The sequence below is a fragment of the Phascolarctos cinereus genome, unplaced genomic scaffold, assembly GCF_003287225.1.
Source record: "Phascolarctos cinereus isolate Bilbo 61053 unplaced genomic scaffold, phaCin_HiC Scaffold_2;HRSCAF=192, whole genome shotgun sequence".
Classification (NCBI taxonomy): domain Eukaryota; kingdom Metazoa; phylum Chordata; class Mammalia; order Diprotodontia; family Phascolarctidae; genus Phascolarctos; species Phascolarctos cinereus.
In genome coordinates, this window is record NW_027555625.1 from 151,628,068 (window position 1) to 151,642,307 (window position 14,240).

Below are 14,240 nucleotides of genomic sequence, written 5' to 3' on the forward strand. Positions count from 1 at the left end.
CACATAATTGCTCTGAATAGCTATTTTCACACAATTCTCTAAATCATTGGAATATATAAACACAGATGGTCTCCATCCATCTGTGCTTTCTTTATTGACAAAGAAGGTTAATCAAAAGCATGGCATGGCATACCCATTTTTCCTTTAAAAAGATTTCACCCTATCAGGTGTGAAACTATTGCTTTTTATCTTGACTCCAACCATAATACCCTTTCTTCTAGGTCTTCATAATGAAACTTGGAGCTGTGAATTTGGACCTGAGATGTACCCCATGAGGAATCAGGTATAGAACTCTGAAGGTGGGAGGGTCTCTGGTGGGTCTACACAATGTGAGCTCTGCACAGACTGAAAGTATATAAGTAATATAGGATGTTTGCCTGATGGCCTAGCAATCCTAGGTAATCATTCCCAAGTACTTTCTGAAGCCTCATAGTTGCTCAGAGCCTATTAAATCCCATTATCCTCATTCCCAAACTAGTTATTTGCATTTGGTCTCCTCCTTCAGAATATGTGGACAATGTTTTTTCCTTTCCTTCTATCCCTAGGGATTAGCATAGGGTTTGGTTCATAGTAAACAATGATTGATTGTCTGACAGAATCTATACATATGAAAAGTCATTTATTGGATGATACAATGGAAAGAACATTGGAATTAGGTAACAGGAGATGAAAATAAGAGGATGGCAGACTCATGTAATGATAGTATCAGGAATTACAAAGCAATGAATGAGTAGAGATGAGAAGGAAAACTAGACAATAATAACAAAAAAAGGGTTTTAAAGCTGTAGTGGGAGAAAAAGAAGGATGAAAGGTAGAATACAAGCTTTCCTTAGGAAAGATGAGTTGATCATAACTGACAACAGAGAGGAATCAGAGACAGTCAATTCTAGTTTTTTTTTTCTCTGCTTTTTTTTTTTTTGAAAAGGAGAATGACCTTTGCACTAGAAATGGCAGAAATAATGATTAACAGGGAGTTGATACTCCAGTTAAGTAAGAATATAATAAGAGAATTCATCGATACCCTTGAAGAACTCACATCCCTTGGCCCAGATGAACTATATCTTTGGGTCCTGAAAGAACTAGCAGATATGTTTGCTGAGCCATTGCCGGCAACAACTGAAAGATAGCAAAAATAGGAGAGATACCACAAGATTGGAGAAGAGCAAAAATCCCTATTTTCAAAAAAGCGAATTGAACATACTCCAGTAGGATTGACTTCCATTCCTGGGGAAAGTCTAGAAAGTGTTCTGAGAGAGATGATTGATCAACATCTAGAAAGGGAAGCAATGGTTACAAAACACTAGCATGCTTCACCAAAAACAAGTCATGTCAGAACAACCTCATTTCCTTTGCTGACAGCATTACTATACTAGTAGTTGAGGGAAATGCTGCGGAGGCAGAATACCTAGATTTTTGTCGTTGTTGTTCAGTTGTGTCTAAATTTTTGTGACCCCATTTGGGGTTTTCTTGGCAAAGATATGTAAATGGTTCGCCATTTTCTTCTCCAGCAAATTTTACAGATGGGGAAATTGAGGCAAACAGGGTTAAGTGACTTGCCCAGGGTCATACAGCTAATGAGTGTCTGGGGCTAGATTTGAATTCAGGAAGATGAGTCTGACTCCAGGCCCAGCACTCTATCCACTATGCCACCTAGCTGCCCTACCTAGATTTTTAACAAAACAATAAATTGTCTCACATATATCCTATTATTCTTATGAAGACTATGGGGAGATATGAATTAGATGATAGTATAATCAGCTAGATTAAGAACTGATTGGATGGTTAGATTCAAAGAGTAGTTCTTAATGAATTAGTGTCAGCATGTCAGAAGGTAATCAGTGGAGTACCCTAGGGATCTGTATTTGGATTAAAGAATAGTTAGTATGCTCATTAAATATGTAAATGAAATAATGATAGGAGGGTTATTGAACAGGATGATAGAGTCAACATCCAAAAAGGCATTGACAGACCAGTGATCCGTAAGACCTATGTAAACTTGAACAAAGCATGTGACTTTTAATAGCTTTGATTTCTTTTTTTTTCTGAAAACTACCTGTTCATATTATTTTACCACTTATCAATGGGGAAATGTCTCATATTTTTATAAACTTGGCTCAGTTTTTTATATTTTTGAGAAATGAGGCCTTTATCAAAGAAACTTGCTGTGAAATTTTTTCAGTCTGCTTTGCTTCTGCTTTGATTTTATTTGTACAAAACTTTTAAATTTCATGTAATCAAAATTATCAATTTTACTTCCTATGATCCTCTGAATCTCTTGTTTGGTCATAAACTCTTCACTATCCATAGATATGACAAGTAAATTTTTAAGCACTCCCTTAAATATTGAACCTTTACGTCTAAATAATGTGCCCATCTTGACCTTATTTTGGTATATGGTTTAAGATATTGTTCGATGACTACTTTCTACCAAATTGCTTTCCAATTCCCCCCCTCAAAATTTTGTCAAATTGTGAGTTCTTGCCTCTAAAGTCTTGGATCTTTGAGTTTATCAAACGTTAGATTGCTATGGTTATTTACTACTGTTTATTGTGTACTAATAATATTCCACTGATCCACCACTTTATCTCTTATCCAGTACCTGATCATTTTGGTGATTATGACTTTGTAATATAGTTTGAAATCTGGGACAGCTAACCTTCCTCAGCATATTTTCATTGGTTCCATGAATGTTTCTGATCTTTTGTGTAAATAGAGTCTTCAGGTTTGTCTTGGCAAGTAGACTCTCAAGAGTTTTGGAGTAATTTTAGCCTGTAGTTATATTAAATGGAACTTCCCTTTCTATCTTTTTCTGCTAGGTTATGTTGGTAATATATAGAAATGCTGATGATTTATGTGGGTTTATTTTATATCCTGCAACTTTGTTAAATTTATTGTTTCAATTAGTTTTTTTGGTTGATTCTCTAGGGTTCTCTAAGTATACTATCATATCATCCACAAAGATTGATAGTTTTGTTTCCTTATTGCCTATTCTTATTCCTTCAGTTTCTTTTCTTGTCTTATTGCTAGAGCTAGCATTTACAGTACAATATGAAATGAATAATTAGTGGTGATAGTAGACATCCTTACTTCAGATATTTATTAGCTGTGAGACCCTGGTCAGGTCACTTAAATTTACAGCAAATTTTTCTGATATAGGCCTCATTTCTCAAATATATAGGGAATGGAGTCTAATTTCTAAAAAAAACAAGAGTCATTCTCCAATTGATAAAATGGTTGAGGGATATGAACAGGCAGTTTTCGGATGATGAAATCAAAGTTATTTATGCTTATAAGAAAAATGCTTTAAATCACTCAATTAAAGAAATTCAAATTATAATAACTAAGAGTTCCCACTTGACATCTATCAGAAATGATAGATGTTGGAGTGGATAAGGGAAAAAGGGTATATTAATGCACTGTTGGTGGAGTTGTGAACTGATTCAACTATTTTAGAGAACAATTTGGAACTATTCCCAAAAGGCTATAAAACTGTGCATGCCCTTTGATTCAGCAATACCACTATTAGGTCTGTACACCAAAGAGGTTAAAAAAGGACCTATACAGACAAAGATATTTGTAGCAGTTCTTTTTGTGTTAACAAAAAATGATAAATTGAGGGGATGCTCACCATTCCATTCCTTCCTTCCTTCCTTCCTTCCTTCCTCCCTCCCTCCCTCCCTCCCTCCCTCCCTCCCTTCCTTCCCCTTCCTTCCTTCCTTCCTTCCTTCCTTCCTTCCTTCCTTCCTTCCTTCCTTCCTTCCTTCCTTCCTTCCTTCCTTCCTTCCTTCCTTCCTTCCTTTACAATATGGCTAATGTGGAAATATATTTTGCATGCTTTCACATATATAATTGATATCATTTGGCTTGCCTTCTCAGTGAGTGGGGAGGGGCTGAAGAGAGAGAGAGAATTTAGAACTCAAAATTAAAAAATAAAAGAATGTTAAAAATAAATATTAAATTAAAAACTAAGTTGGGCTATGTTCCCTGGGTGGGGGTGAGGGGCACTGTCCTAAGCTTCAGGCTTTTTCATACTGATTTTTTTTTTTCAGATCTAGTTCTAGGGGTTTTGAGGTTTTTGGTGCTTTCAAGGTTGTATGATATTATGAGAGGTGTGGTCACCACTTTCCTAGTCTTTGCTCTGGTCCTTACCCAGGAAGGGCCCCTGATCCCTTACAGCCACAAGTTATAGTACCCCTCAGGGTCCCTACTCCTGTAGGACATCAGTTGATTCTCCTTCTTAATGGCTTAATGACTTAGGACTGCAAGCAATCCTTTCCATCCTACTAGCACCTGTCCTGTGCCCAATGCTAGGACAGGTGTCCTCTGTAATCTCTTTCTGACTGCCAGATCCCCTTACTATTTCTGGTTCGAGAACTTCTCAAGATGCTGCTGCTTCTTTTGCTGCCTTCAAAGTCCACAGCTGGTTTTACAGCCACGCATGTTCCAGGCCAACCACCACCCCATTGTCACAAACTGCTCCTTCAGACTCCTAACTTGTTTTGGGCTAGAACAATGTCTCCCTCTGATCTTTTATTGTCTTTGCCACTTCAGACATTGCTTTGATGCATTATTTTAAAATTTATTGGAGGAGAACTAAGCTGCTTCCTCTACTCTGCCATCTTGACTTTGCTCCCAGAAGTCCTAATTTAAATTTTAAACACAAAATAAAATACCATAAAACTTTGGAAAACTAGTTTAGAAGCAAAGAACTTCACGACACTCCAACAAACTGAGCATGACAAATTGCTGTAGTTAATATTGATCTGTCTTATCTTTTGACTTTCTGACTTATTGATTTGGCTCTTGTCGGAGATTTTATTTCTATCTATGAATTCCATTGTTGCCTTTCATCCAGACCCATCATAATATTACCTGAGAAGCCCTTTTACCTGTAGTTCTTGTGACTCTGTATTGCTAAATAAAGTGATGATCTTTTTGCACAGGGCAAATATCTTGTTTCTATCCTACATGACCCATGTCTCTTCTTTTGCCTCTGTCTCTCCCCTTTTCCCACCCCCAGAATTATCATCCATCATTTAGTTCCAGACATATTATGATGCATTCTTAGGTGATTTAGGCTGAGTCTCTTTCATGTCTAATTCACAGTTTTTCAGAAATATGGAAAGTTCTTGGGGCACAAAAATACTGAAAAGCTATTTGGCAGACAATGGAATTTGCCTCCACACTCACCATTTCATAAAGACCTCTAACTTTTCAAGGCTCCATTCTTTGCTTGAGGTTGGTACACTGTCCATGGAGAACAGATCATAACTGCTCCACAATTTGGTAGATGGTCATCAAGAATTTCTGTAATTAAATAACTTTTCACCTTGAGATTTTTTTGCCCTAATCTGTGGATTAACATTTTGGAATTTAGGCCGTTTCACAAATAATAGGCATATAGTCCATAGTCATTCCTGTATTTGAAGTGTACCTCTTGGTAAGATGTAGAGTTCATACTGCACTGGCATAGACTTTGAAAACCCAAGTCACTTCTATACCACAATGAAGCATTGGGGTATTGGAGGAAGACTTCAGTGGATGATAAAGATATTTGTATGGAAAATGATAAAACTAAACTCAGAGAAAATATATAACTGTCTTCAATTATTTGAAAGGCTGTCAGTCAACAAATATTTACTAAGCACTAGCTATGTATTAGTTAAAAGAAGGTTTATACTTTTTATTTTTGGACCCAGAGGACTAGCTGCAATGCATGAAAGTTGCAAAAATGCAAATTTAAGCTTCATTTTAAGAAACATTTCTCAACAATTAGAGCTGTCTACTGGAATGTATTGCCTTGGGTTTCCCCATCACTGGGACTCTCAAGAAAATTTTGGGTATGTTGTAGATGAGATTCTTGTTGGACTAGATGGCCTCCATGGTATTTTCCAACTGTGATATAACAGTGAGTAAATTCAGTTTAGCCTATGATGATAATTATAATGATGGTGATAATAATAACTTACATTTGTCTAGCACTTTAAGGTTTGCAAATGCAATGGGGTTAGTATTGGGATTAGAGTGTTTTATAAATCTAATGAAAAAAGACAGAAGCTTGCAACCTGATCAAAACATTAAAAAAAAAAATCCTGTAGCCTCCCTGGGGACTCTCAGTGTGAAGTACTTCTTTATTCTTAATGCCAAGCAGCACCAAAGTTATAAAAGTCAAAGTCAGGCAATAGTAAAAATCTTTTCTTGGAAAGAAAACCAATTTCCCAGTTTTCTTTTGACCTTGCAAGTTGATCCAGCGCTGTGTGTGGGTATGTGTGTGTGTGGTGTTGTCTGTAAAGGGTAAGCTTTTATTTAAAGAACAAATCCAGTTTTTGCTGCCTTTATACTGCTTCCTTTCAAGCTCAAAAATACACACACACATATCTATATTTCAAGGATCCATGATTTCATCAATGTGATTATTCCCTTCCATCATACAGATCACAACCCTGCTGTGGCTTAGTGAGATTGTCTGCAAGAGCTGTTATACTGGAAAAATTCATCAACCTTCAACATACATGAAGATGAGTTTCTCAGTAAGGACTAGCTTAATCCTCAGTTGACAGATATGCAAGTCTAGTACCTGGCTCATATGTGAAGCCTTTTTTTTTTTAAACTTAGTAGCAACTTCTAGAACTTATGGTCCACTCATATTCTTCACGAATACAATGATACTGGAAGACACATATATGTGCATCTTCAGGAGCATTGAGAAGAAAAAATCAGTTAAAATATAAAAAAAATATTTTGTCACACTTGGAAAAAATGTTGTTGTTAATGATTGTGTATAAGTCTGACCATTACCATCTTGATTAACAGTAGCCAGGTGGTAAATCTGAACCATCATTCATCGTCATTATCAAATTCCTCCTTTGCTTTGAAGACAGTAATGACACAGTGCCAAAGAAGGGATTATATAGCCTTGGAGACCCCCATGCCTTCTTCCTTCATTTCTTCCCCTTGCAAGAAGTTTAGCAGTTTAAAACAAGTCAAAAATAAAACCCTCACTGCTTCACAGTATCATTTCACTAGTCATGCATGGGGAAAATATCCTGGGGGTCATGTTTGTCAGCCTCTCACACATAGCAGTTAGCATTAAACATTGAATCCAAAGCAAATGATGGGGAAGTAATGTAGTAACAATCACCCTATTCTTCCCCTGAAGTCAACAGGCTATGCCTAAGAAAATAGGCTGAAATTTTTTGACTCATAGCACTCAAGAAGAGTGCACAGTGAAAATGGAAGAACAATAAGGGAATTAGCAGCATTACTATAGGGAGTCGTCAAAGAGCTATATGAAGGTAGGGGACAAATAGGAAGCAGAGATAACTGCCAAAGGGCCAAGAAGTAATTTTGTTAAAGTATAAGAGAAGAAATTACTCTTCTTTTCCAATTGGTTAGTGGGGCTTTTCTAATTTCATTGCCTGGGAGTTCTTTGAGAATGATCTTTGAAAATTGATTGCAGAGACCAGAAGGTACCCTTATTTTGAATTGGAAGGAGCCTGGGGCAGGGTTTAAGCGTAGAGGTTAGGGAGAGAGGTTAGTGTGAAGAGCAGGCTGCCTAGGCCATGAGATGAGTTAGGTCCTAAGTAGACAGAAGCAGAAATAGTCAAAGAAACTTCTAAGCTTTATGGCCAGATTCGGGAACTCGAAGGCTTGAGCTTGTCTATTCTCTCTGAAGAGGGGAAAGATTGTGGAGTTTTACTATTCAGAGTTGAATAGTATTTAAAATCACATAATCCAAACTTCTAATTTTATAGGTAAGGAAACCGAGGTACAGAGAACTGATGTGACTTGAGCAAGATTATAGATGGCAATTAACCTGTTCTGGATTTGATCACAGGTTCTTAGACTTCAAAATCCAGTGCTTTTTCAGCTATGCCAAGCATATTAGCTTGCAGATTGGGAAAATCATGGGGACTGAAATGCTGGTTAGAACAATGACCCCCCAAAGCATCCAAGGAAAGTGGAGAAAACAAAGAAAAGCTAAGGTAGGATTGAAGCCGGCCAATTGCATGCCTGCCCAGAGTCTGTTTCTTCAGAGATATATTTCAGGTTTTATATGGATATTTTAAAGTGGGAAGAACAAAGAATGTGAAGTCAGAGGGCCTAGTTTTAAGTCAGTCAGTCAATAAATGTTTATTTAGAGCCTACTATGTGCCAGGCGCTGAACATCTAAGTTTTGTCAGGTGTTTGCTACATGGCGTCTGATGTCCTCCAACCTCTCTGGAGCTCAGTTTTCTTTTCTGTGAGATGAAGGCTTTGTATTAGATGGTATCACATCACCTTCCTAATCTATGAATTATTAAATATATTCTCTCTATAGGCACAGATCATAACCAATCTATGCCTTATCTTGTGAAATCTTATAAGGTTAGAGAAAGGTACAGAGAGACAGAAATAGAGACAGAAGAGACATACAGAGAGAAATAGAGGCAGAGAGATAATTTGCTAGCATTTACTATGTTCCAGGTACTGGAGGCACAGTTGCAAGCAAACAAGATAGTGAATGCCTTCAAGGAGCTTATATTCACACGAGGAAAGGCAATAGCAGAAAGCAGGGCTGTAAAGGAGGCTACTGGGGCTGTACCACGTGCAGATGGCTCCAAGAAGTGATGCAGAGGTCTGGAGCTAGGCAAGATAAGATGAAAACATGCTAATCAGACCCTGGCATGGCTCCATGGGAAAGAGTTCAAAGTTCCAGTGAAGAGGGTATAGAGATAATGGCCTAACAGGGGAAAGCATGGCTTGGATATGGCAGGAAAGTATAGTGGTGGCCAGGATCTGGGCAAAAGAAAACAGAAGGTCACCAACTCTTTCATTTTCATGCTTGCCCAATGTCAAAGTATCTTTCTTTGGTTTCTGGGAGCGTTTTTCTCTTTGAGGAAGAGAAAACAATGAAACACTTTATGCTCTCTTACTCCAGTCATTGAGTAGTTGAGTTCAGGGAGGCTGCTGTGAGGATAGGAGCTCAGGGAGCACTAGCCCCAAAGTAGAACAAATTGGCTTGATACAGAAGGAAAAAATAACAAGAGAACCTGAGGCTTGATATACAAGGCTGAGTGGAGCTGATAACCGAGCACTAGGAGTCTTTGGGACACAAAGGCACATTATGGGCCAGAAGAGACAGGTAAAGGAGAGGGAGGCAGGGAAAGGTTTTTAGATTATATAAGCAGGGCTTGTGGAGAATGAGAGCTTGCCATTCCCGATCCTTGGGGAAGCAGGAGTCTAGCAGTGCCTGGGGCAGCTTAGTATGCTAACTGACGTTCTCAGCTCTACTACTTCTTGCACCTCACTGTGTGCCTTTGGGGCATCTCCAATTACATCTCATAGACACATCAAGCTGAGTATATCTCAAAATAGAACTTCTTATCTTTCCTTCAAACCCTAACCTCTTCCAAACTTTTCTACTTCAATAGCACAATATCTGGCACAAATTAAGGCTTAATAAATGTTTACTGATGATAGATTAACTGTCAAATTAGTCTATCATCAGTAAATAAGGAATATTTCATCTCCCTTCCCAGACCATCTTACCACCTTTCTTCTAGCTATTTATAATAATAATAATAATAATAATAATAATAATAATAATAATAATCCTCATTCTCATCATCTTCATCATGCTAGACTTGGTGCTCCTGTTAGGTAGTCTGCATCTGCCTCTTACATTGCTTTCAGTCTAATGTTTTGCTTGTTTCTCTGCAGCAAAAGTGACCATCCTTTGAGCCAAGGCTGATCACTCTTTATGACAGCAGCAATAGTGTTAATGTTGTAAACTGCCAACCTGGTGGGGGGTGGGAAGAGGTGCAGTGTGTGGAATTTATAGCTTTAATTTTTCTAATCAAGCATGGAGCTGCTCTTTCACTATGTAGTTGCCATGTCAGTTCTTATGCTTGTAATAAATAATGACTGTAATAATGAGATAGGGGTCTAGCTGACTTTTTCCTTTATCCAATCAAAACTGGGAGGCCACTGGCATTGATGGCCCTAATATTTTCTTCTTAAGGGGAGACTCTTAGAATTTGGTGCACTGGATATTTGTGCTTATTTTCTCCTCTCCTCACACATCTGTGATATGTTAGAACACAGCTAACTATTTTCCATTGCCTGTGAACTTTGCTTTGAATTCAGCAGAGGACATATTTTTATTGGATCACATTGACATTTTTAAGAAAGCTTTTCACAAAACAAAAGTGTTCTTGAAATACCAGAGGAGAATAAGTCCTGAGATCCTCCTGCTTTGCAAATAGTTTTTTTTTTTTTTTTGCCTAAAGGATGAAAGGCTTGGATTGGCTGACCTCTAAGGTTCCTTCCTTATTCTATGTCTATGGTTACACGAACACTCCAGAATTTTCACATCCAAAGAAGTTTCAAAATTTTTGCTTTGGAAGATTATATATACTTTCTATTATGAAGATGCTGCCATTGCTCAAAATAGTTTAGAGCTCTTCTTTAGGATTTTCTCTCAAGAATTTTGATACATTCTTTTGACTGTCCTCAGTGATGTCAAATCTTCATAGGACCACAGACTTATAGCTGCAAGGAACCTTAACATTATCATATCCAGTCCTCTCACGTTCCAGCTGGGGAAACTGAAGACCAGAGAATTTAGTGGTTTGCCTAAGGAGACAGAGGTTGGAAATTACAGTTACAGGATTCTGACTGATGTATTCTGTCTCCCAAATCCAGAGTTCTTTCCCCTGCTTTTACAGTGCCTTTATCCCATGAGTTTGGATTTGACTTTTGGAAATAGCCAAAATTCATTGGGAGTCAAGTCTTTTGAAAAAGATGAGTACTTAAGATTGATAATATGATTTTTGGTAAAAAAAAATACTAAGAAGTTATTCTCAAGTTATGCAACTAATTTTCACATATGGACTGCGAATTGATTCTGAGAAGGAGAGGCTAGAGTGGTGTCCAATTAGCGATAGAAAGCAAGGAGTGGGGTGGTTGGAAATGGGGGAGAAGTGGCCTAAGTCATTGGCATGAGGGTGAGAAGGATTTCTGTTGGACCCTGGAGTAGGGCAACAGGCCCAACTGCAGTGACTATTCAGATAAGGGATACTTGCAAGTAAGGGATGTCAGAAAGATAGCATCTGAGAAGGCATAGCAGAAAGCACATTGGACTTGGATTCACCAAAGACAAGACTCCAGGTTCTCAATCTTGCATGTGACCATGAATAGGTGACTTAACTGGGCCTCAGTTTCCTTTTCTGTAAAGCAAATGGTAATACTTAGAGAACCTATTTCTTGGGGCTAATGTGAGGATCAAATAAAATAAGTTATGGTAGCACTTTAAACTTGAAATGTAAATTATGTAAAATAATATAATGTAAATATATGTATATATGCATGTTAAATACACACATATATGTTTATGTGCATGTATGTGTGTGTGTATATATATATATATATATATATATATATATATATATTATCCTTCAATGAAAAGATTTTGCTGTAAAATCTTTTCCACCTGCCTGTTGTCCTTCCAATTTCATTGTTAAGTGTTTCATAGATGCCTGTCAGTTAATGAGGATTTATTAAGGACTTATTATGTACCAGTAACTGCTAAGCAGGAGATATAAAGAAAAGCAAAAACACAGTCCCCGATCTCAAGGACGTAACAGTTCAATAGAGGAGACAGAGTGTAAATAGCTATGTCCGTGTAGTTTGCCCTTCATTTTTGAAAAGGACCAATGGCACCACAAAGTGGTGTCTAGACTTGTGTGTTAATTGGATTTAAGTGAGGTAGAGTTCCACAAAGTGCTGGTCTTCCCTGAACATCTCATATATCCCAATGTACATACAAGATATCTATAGAGATAGAGATCTATAGAGATAGATGTGGATATAGGTCTCTGTAAACGTATATCTATTTCTATAGATCTATGTCTACATATCTATTATATATACATATAGATATCTATGTAATATAGAGATGTTGCTATCTCTATATTATGTTATATGCAACGTATACTATAGATCTTTATCTCTGTCTATGGAGTAGATGGAAGATAATCTCAGCGTGCACAGGGTAAGGTGGGAAGAGAAGGCCTCCTGAAGAAGTTAGGACTTGAACTGAAAGTGTTGAAAGAGGCCAAGGAAACTAAGTAGTGGAGGGGAGGAGGGAGAGTATTCTAGTTATGATGGACAGGCAATGCCAAGGCACAGAATTGGTAAATGGAGTAATGGGCACAAGTAATAATAAGGAGGCCAATTTAGCTAAATGCTAGAGCATGTGGAGGGGAGAAAAGAATTAGAAAATGGAAAGATAGAAAGAGTCCAATTTGTGAAGGGCTTTAAATAGAGAAGAAAGGGCCTTATATTTGAGCCTGGAGGTAATAGGGAGCCATTGAAGTTTAATGAATAGGAAGATGACATGATCAGACCCTTGTTTTAGAAAAATCACTTTGGCAGTAGAGAGGAGGATTGATTGGAACAGAGAGGTATTTGAGTCAGGAAAATAAATTAGGAATCTGTTACAACAGTCCAGATGACAGGTGATTTTTTTTTGCCTGAACCATGGTGGTGGCTATGTGAGTAGATAGAAGGAGCAACATGTGAAATAATTTGTGGAGACAGAAATGTCAGGATTTGACAACTGACTGGATATGATGAGTGAGTGAAAGAAAAGTTAAAAAAAATGTCACTGAGTGAGGGGAAACAGAGGTACCTAGTAGGGGTGTTTTCCCCAAGAATTTTTGCTGAAAAAAAGAGAGCTATCAGTTGGTAGCTAGGAGTAGTGTGATGAAGCAAGGGTTTTTAAAGGAAAGGGTAGACGTGGGTGTCTGTAGGCAGCAAGGAAGAAGCTTGTAGATAGGTTGAGATTAATGATTAGAGAAAGATTGGGGATGACAGTATGCCCAAAGAAGGTGGGAGGAGATAAGATCCAAGGTTAATGTAGTATGCCTTGACAAGAAAAAGGGCTACTTCTTCATGAAAGACAGGAGTGAGGGAGGAGATCATGGGAGAAAATGTGTGAATAATGAGTAAGGTGAGTGGCAGAAGAGAATATCTTGAGGGAATGGCCTCAATTTTTCCCCTGAAGTAAGAGGTGTAGACCTCAGCTAAGAATTGAGAGAGGGAACGTAATCTACTACAGGCTTGAAGAAAGATGAAAAGGTTTGGAATAACTTCTTTGGGGAATGTCATAGGGAATTGATTTGTGAGGCATAAAAGGATTCCTTTGGTTCAGTGAAGGTCCAGTTGAGATTATGTAACATAAATTTGTATTCACTGAATCATTGCTGTATTTTGATTTTCTCCAGCTCAATTTAACAGCATCTGAATAGGATTGAAGAAGGAAGGTAGTAGAAGTAATATGGGATGGGGCTTTGGCAAAGTATGATTGGTGATATGGCAAGTAGGTAAGGAATTCAAGAGCAGATTATAGTGTAGAGTTGAATTTGTCCACCAAATGGTTGAGACTGGGAAGAGAGGAAAGTATAACCAGGGCAAAGATGATGGCCTGGAAAAGAATTGAAGAGTAGAGGGAATGGAAATCAGACTGAGGAGGAAGAGTAGGCATAGGGGTCATAAGTAATAGTCAATCATTAATAAACATTTATAAAGTACCTACTATGTGCCAGGCAATGTGCTAAGTGCTGGGGATACAACAAGTATATACATAGTTAAGGTGGAATAATACAAGAATTTTGAAATTCATAGACATGGAAGTAGAACAGTTGTAGGTGATATCTCTGTGTGTAGCTGAGGAGCTGCCATGGGATTTAGTAGGGTGAGGAACTAGGAAGTTAGGTATTTGAGGGAGCATCTCTGTGTTTTTATATCTCTGTATCTGTATCTCTGTCTACTTATCTAAGTCTCCTAGTATGAAAACAAGAGTTGGGAGAAGAGAAAGACTGTGAACCAGGAAATGAAGTCATCAAGGAAGGAAGGAGATTGTTTCAGGGATCAATAGATAATGTCCACAAGGATCTGGATTTGGCAATAAATGTGCATAACATGAACTTCAATGGAGAAGATTTTGTGGAGTGATTTTGGTACAGGGAGGCTCTTAAAATGGGGATAAGGAGCAAGGAGTATTCTGATTCCCCCACACTCCCATGACCAGTGATTTGGGAGGGTATGAGTGAAAGTGCTACCAGTATTAGAAAGGCTGACCAGGGGTGTACTGTTATCCCTAGGGAACCAGTTCTTAGTGAGTGAGAGGAGTGAGAAAGTAAAAAGTTTTAGAATGAAAGAAAAATTATTATTGTAGTATAGGTATTTCAGAGGGC

General features: G+C 37.9%; 1 long non-coding RNA gene across 1 annotated transcript in view; it reads left to right on the forward strand.

The window, feature by feature from the left end:
* The first annotated feature begins 218 nt into the window (after positions 1-218).
* The window catches only part of LOC110209019 (uncharacterized), a 45,385-nt gene continuing 31,363 nt past the window's right edge, over positions 219-14,240 (forward strand). The window contains exon 1 of the long non-coding RNA XR_002324711.2: positions 219-283. This is a non-coding gene — a long non-coding RNA (uncharacterized LOC110209019). The remainder of the gene's footprint in view (positions 284-14,240) is intronic.